Genomic DNA, 6,318 nt, shown 5'->3' on the forward strand with positions numbered 1-6,318 from the left:
TTTCCATAGGGCTTGGAACAGTACTGTGATAGAACCACACATCCCAACTTGTAGCCACAGTTTCTCAACCATATTCACGTAGCCCTCTTCTGCAGAGACACCTCTCTCACTGGACTGGGACAAATGACCTCAATCAGATATGTGGCTTGTAGGGTACAAGTTTTCGCACTCCAGTTTCCCTACAGATTAATTTTTAATTCAGCTTCAGTGGATTTTAATCAGACATCTCCAGGCAGCCAATTTCTTTTTTTGTTCTTAACCATGGGTAGGCAAACTAAGGCCCGGGGACCGGATCTGGCCCAATCGCCTTCTAAATCTGGTCTGCGGACGGTCTAGGAATCAGTGTGTTTTTATATGAGTAGAATGTGTGCTTTTATTTAAAATGCATCTCTGGGCTATTTGTGGGGCATAGGAATTCATTCATCCCCCCACCAAATATAGTCTGGCCCCGCACAAGGTCTGAGGGGCAGTGGACTGGCCCCCTGCTGAAAAAGTTTGCTGACTCCTGTCTTAACAAACAAATGAATAAATCAACCATTAACCAAGGTATGTACAAGCTACAACTAGCTGTTTATGGTGGTCTGCTGAGCGCTTTTGCCATCTCCATGCTGACTTTTTGCCATCTTAAGGTAAAGGGACCCCTGAACATTAGGTCCAGTCGTGACCGACTCTGGGGTTGTGGTGCTCATCTCGTGTACAGCTTCCAGGTCATGTGGCCAGCATGACTAAGATGCTTCTGGCGAACCAGAGCAGCTCACAGAAATACCGTTTACCTTCCTGCCGGAGCGGTACCTATTTATCTACTTGCACGTTGACGTGCTTTTGAACTGCTAGGTTGGCAGGAGCAGGGACCGAGCAATGGGAGCGCACCCCGTCACGGGGATTCAAACCGCCGACCTTCTGATCGGCAAGTCCTAGGCTCTGTGGTTTAACCCACAGCACCACCAGTGTGCCATCTTAGGCAGCAGCAAAAGCAGGGATTTTATTTTGAGGGGCTGTCACACACGGCCAGTGGGCTATCTTTGGCTTTGTGGGTCACCAGTTGTGAAGACCTGATCTGGACACACAATAATATTAAGGATGAGGGTGTGCTAATATCCAATACAGGGAAGGTTGGGAAGTTTATTTTACTTGTTTTTTTACTTGCAGATTTATAAACTGCTTCACAACCAAAAGTTACCAAATTGGTGTACAATAGAATTGAATACAATACACTTTAAAATACAAAAGATTACAGGCTTGGTAAAGTAAAGGCAATAAAAACATTGCTGCAATTGAATCTGCCTCACCAAATCGTTAAAGTCCTTCTCTTTCAGATGCCTGTATTCATTCCACTGGACCTATGTCTATTACCTGCAGATATATTAGAGCCACTATGCTAAATTGAGAAATCTCTTGGATAATTGAGGCAATGCCTTTCAATTGACTGAAATCCGCAGCTGATGAATAGATTGTCATAGATATGGTACAAACGTTTCTAAAATTGTTAGAGACCCCTGAGAAGACTGCTTGAAACTCCTGATTCTGCCAGAGATGCCACTTTCAAACATTATTGCACCCATCCTTTGTAGGTGGGGCATTTTTTGGGGGGTGTACAATGCCTTCTGATCCCCCCCAAACAAATTGATGGCTTGCTTTGGCAGCACATATACTAAAATTGGAACGCTACAGAGAAGATTAGCATGGCCCCTGAACAAAAGGTTTTAACTTCACAGCATGCAGTACGCTTAAAGAAAATGTTATGAAAATGATGTATAGGTGGTATTTAACACCAGTTAAACTGGCCAAAATGTATAGGGGGGGAAAAGAATGTTGGAAATGTAAGGAAAAGGAAGGTACTTTTTACCATAAGTGGTGGACAGGTAAAAGCTTTCTGGGAAATGATATATGATGAGTTAAAGGAAATGTTTAAAAACACCTTTGTTAAAAAAACCCAGAAGCTTTTTTTATCAGGTATAGTGAGTAGAGAGATACCGAGACAAGATAAAAAATTGTTCTTATATGCAACAACTGCCGCAAGAATTTTGTTAGCCCAAAGATGGAAACGACAGGAGTTACCAACAAAAGAAGAGTGGTAGATGAGAATGATGGACTTTGCAGAACTGGCAAAACTGACGGGAAGAATCTGGAACCAGGGAGACCAAGCATCCCAAAAGGACTGAAATAAATTTATAAATAAAAGGACTGGAATAAATTTATATTATATTTGAAAGACAACTGTAAGCAATTAACATCATTAGCAGGGTTATCTGAAGATCTGTAAGGTGAAATTGCTACCTATTCAGGTTGAGTAATATAATATTCCAGGTAATGTTTTAACAAGGATAGGAAACGAAACGAAATGTAAAGATGTCAGGTTTAATTTTGCAAACCATCAGACGGGAGGGAGGGAAGCCGTTAGGCTCAGTCGAGCCAAAGAGATAAAACAAGAGGGTACGATGCTACGTAATGTGATTATATGTAAAACCAATAAAAATCATTTATGGAAAAACAAAAACAAATTGATGGCTGCGCATCGGGGTGCCAACTTGAATAAAATATTGGAGGGGCCCAGGTAAGCCCCGCCCTGCATAATCAATCACAAGGGGAGGGGGGGCTGGCCCCCTCAAATATTTTATTGGGGGGGGGCCAAATGGCCCTCGACTCCTAAGAGTTGGCTCCTTTGCAGAAGAGTATGTTAACTTACATAATGGGCTATGCAAAGGACAAGTTCACAGAAAATTTAATATGAACACCAGGGATTAAATAAATGGCACATGTTTTTGTTTCATAAGGGGGAAAAGATGTTAAGGATACAGTGATCGAGGGGGTACCAAAAGATGCAAACAAAATGGTTTGCAATATAAGTAAGAAGTAAAAAAAAAAAAAAGGTAAAAAAGTGCAGAGCCTGTTTTCTAAAATAATAATAATAACCATCAGTTTTAATCCTATATTACCACAACACTAATACAAAAAACAGGTTTAGAAACAGAATAAGAACACATTACCATGCAACCCAACTCAAGTCTTATGGGAAAATTGGTGCTGAGTACAATACGCATAACTCTCTTGCTGAAGTCAATGAGATTGAGTTCTTAACTTCGTAAAATATTTACTGCATAACAGACTTCCCTTTTTTTGGTGGTGGTGGGGATTTATAAAAAAATTATAGATAAACATGCAAATAAGCTTTCTGAGTGGTACGTTTACAAAACAACTTTTAAGAGAGGAAAATATGCACAACAGCTTAAAAAAATCATACTTTAGGACTGATGCAGCTTTTGTTTTTTCTAGAATTAAAGTAATGAAAAAGTTTATCATAATTAAGGTTAGCCGTCTTTTTCAATTGCAAAACAAATATTCTAAAGTTATCTTTTAAATTCACCCTATTTATTCTGCTCAGGGGAATACCATGGTTTGCAGAAGTGGGAAAAAAAAGTTTTAAGAACAGTTACTGGGTCAATTCCAACCTCCCAACATATTCCACTAAGGACTGAGCATGCTTAGTAGCATTGGAATACAGAGTGGAATTTGGGAAAGAAAAATGGAAGGTACATGTCTGGGGTGTGGGGATAGGAGTTATTTTTTAAAGGCAGTGTTTCTCAAACTTCTTTTTCCTCTGGGCCACACTTTCAGAATAAACATTTGCTCGCATCACACCATTTTTTATTATTATCGATAATAAATACTTTGGAAAACCAAAAGAAGCAACTCGTAGCAGTGCTTGATTCATAACACAGAACACAACTACTTTATAATATGCCCGGAAAGTATTAAACAATGCAGCTATGTAAGAACGTGAATAATTGCCAGAATATAATGTGGATCATCTTGCCACATTTGCCATCCTCTGCCTCAACAGAATGGATAGCATGAAAACTGAACAGGAAAAGTCCTTTTAGGAAGGTGGATATGTAGCCTTATTAGACTTTACCGACTGGTGGGGTCTGCGTTGCTCCCGGGAGGGAGAAAGGAAGTCAAATGACACCGAGGTTGATTCAGAGAAAGAGTTGATTCTGCTCTCCGGATAGCAGAAGGCACTTGCGTGGTCAGTTCACAGCAAGTCCAAAGAAATGAGAAATTTCATTTAGTATATATATCCTCCAGGCACCCTCTCCCCCCTTCCCCAGGAATCCAGCCACGTCAGCTTATACATGCAGGCTGACATCACAGATGTTCCTGCTCCGGAACTCTTAACCATAAAAGGGTTTTCCTCTTCCTGTACTCTTGACCATAAAAGGTTGTTCCTGTTCCTATACTCTTATCTTGGGGCAGGAGGTCACCAACTCCTGGCGCCGTTCCCAGGTCTCTTGTCAGACTTGATGAGGTCTGTGCATTCTTTGTGGTCTTTGTGGTCAGGATGTAAGATAAGACCCAGACGCATCATCCCTGCTCTACTGGAACTGACAAGGTCACTCATTGCCGTCACGGACTGATAAGGGAGAGGGCTTTGAGCACTTGTTTATACAGCTGGGTTTTGGCTCAAGAGCTCAAGTTAGAGCATTTTAGAAATGCTCCCTTGGAGGAGGAAAAATGGGATTTTGGGTCAGTTTCAAACTGACTGCACAGAAACCCATTCCTTCCCCCTTCAGATACACTGCAATACTTTGTTGCAGCTTGGGTTTTTGTTTGTTTGTTTGTTTGTTTGTGTGTGTGTGTGTGTGTGTGTGTGTGTGTGTGTGTGTCTCTAACATTCTCTGTCTGCTTCATGCGTCTGACAAAGTAGGTTTTTACATACAAAAGCTCATGGGAGGTAAATGCGTTATTCTGCGAGGTGCCACGATACCCTTTGTTATTGTGCCTCATAAAGAGCGATAGGGACGATGGAAACGTAAATAGGCTTTAAAAAACACTTTTCATTTGCTGCACTTAAATACAAAGCGATGGAATCAATTTGGCCTCATAACCGAAACATCCATCTTCCTGATGAGTACATACAACAAATGGAGATTTGCTGAGGTGAAATTTAATTGCGCTAAATGCATATACATGCGCAGCAAAATCAAGTACAGCATCAGCTCCTTTTCTTTCAGGTGCCAGGGGGGAAATAGCAGAAGGGTGGGTGTCTGGGCAATTTGTTAAATATTGCTACATTAAATGTGTTCTAGCTTCAAATGAGGATGGAGGGGTGGCTGAGGCAGAGGCTGGGATGCAAAGCAGGTGGCATTTCGCTGGGCATCTTTTGCAGGGAAAGGGCAACATGAAAGGGCCAGGAGAAAGGGGGAAAAAGAACAGCCCCTGAACTTATCTATCCACAGTTATGTTTATTATACATTAATTATTTCACTGTAAGCTGTTTTGCAGGCTTTTGTTGGAACTGCAGTACAGTGGTACCTCTGGTTAAGAACTTAATTTGTTCTGGAGGTCCGTTCTTAACCTGAAACTGTTCTTAACCTGAGGTACCACTTTAGCTAATGGGGCCTCCTGCTGCCGCTGTGCTGCAGTTTCTGTTCTCATCCTGAAGCAAAGTTCTTAACCTGAGGTACTATTTCTGGGTTAGTGGAGTCTGTAACATGAAGCGTTTGTAACCTAAAGCATTTGTAATCCGAGGTACCACAGTAATAGTTGCAATAAATGCAGTGCAGCCAATTGGGATTTAAACAGGATACAACTTTATTGATTACAGATGTCAGGAGGTTTGGGCGCAGGCATTGAGTGTGTATCGTGACTCAACCAACTCAATAAATTGTTGTTGTTGTTGTTGTTGTTATTTGGCAGGGTTAACCAAAGTTAAGGATCACCCTATGACAGACATAATAATTGGGACACCCCTGCCCCCCACGATCACAATTTTTGTGAGTATTATGGCCCATCAGCCCCTGTCTGGACAGAAGCACCCGACCCCCCCGGATCCATTTAAGGAGCTAACCTGATCCCTCAGAGAGGAGGGGAGGCTCACCCCCATCCGATTAGACTGAGAATTCAACCCAGTGCCTTATTGCCATTAAGTTGCTATGAGGTAGGCAAAATCCCCCGACCGGCCCAGTCAGTCTGAAGGCAAATTCCTCTCTGGCCCCAAATATGGCAACCAAAGGAGCGAGGTCCTCCACAGGGCTTGTCCTTGAGCTGCCCACCAGCATAAAGAGTAGGGGTGGGTGGGTGGGGGAATCTGGTGACAACTGAGGTTGAGGCCTTGATGTGGCTGGCTCTAATAATAATAATAATAATAATAATAATAATAATAATAATAATAATAATTTTATATCCCGCCCTCCCCAGCCAAGACTGGGCTCAGGGCGGCTATATCCAGAGAGTGGACGAGAGGGAAGAAGTTTCCCCTCTGGTCCACTCACAAATGGTGCCTCCTTGCTTGCCCATGATTGGCTGCAACCAGGGGTG

At 42.2% G+C, this 6,318-nt stretch overlaps 1 non-coding gene across 1 annotated transcript; it reads left to right on the forward strand.

Moving 5' to 3' along the window:
* The first annotated feature begins 1,631 nt into the window (after nucleotides 1-1,631).
* Nucleotides 1,632-1,741, forward strand: LOC114607946 (U6 spliceosomal RNA). Its single transcript, XR_003709265.2, has one exon. It is a non-coding gene; the product is annotated as a U6 spliceosomal RNA (small nuclear RNA).
* Nucleotides 1,742-6,318: the final 4,577 nt, after the last annotated feature.

Source organism: Podarcis muralis, chromosome 12 (genome assembly GCF_964188315.1).
Source record: "Podarcis muralis chromosome 12, rPodMur119.hap1.1, whole genome shotgun sequence".
NCBI classification, from domain to species: Eukaryota; Metazoa; Chordata; class Lepidosauria; order Squamata; family Lacertidae; genus Podarcis; species Podarcis muralis.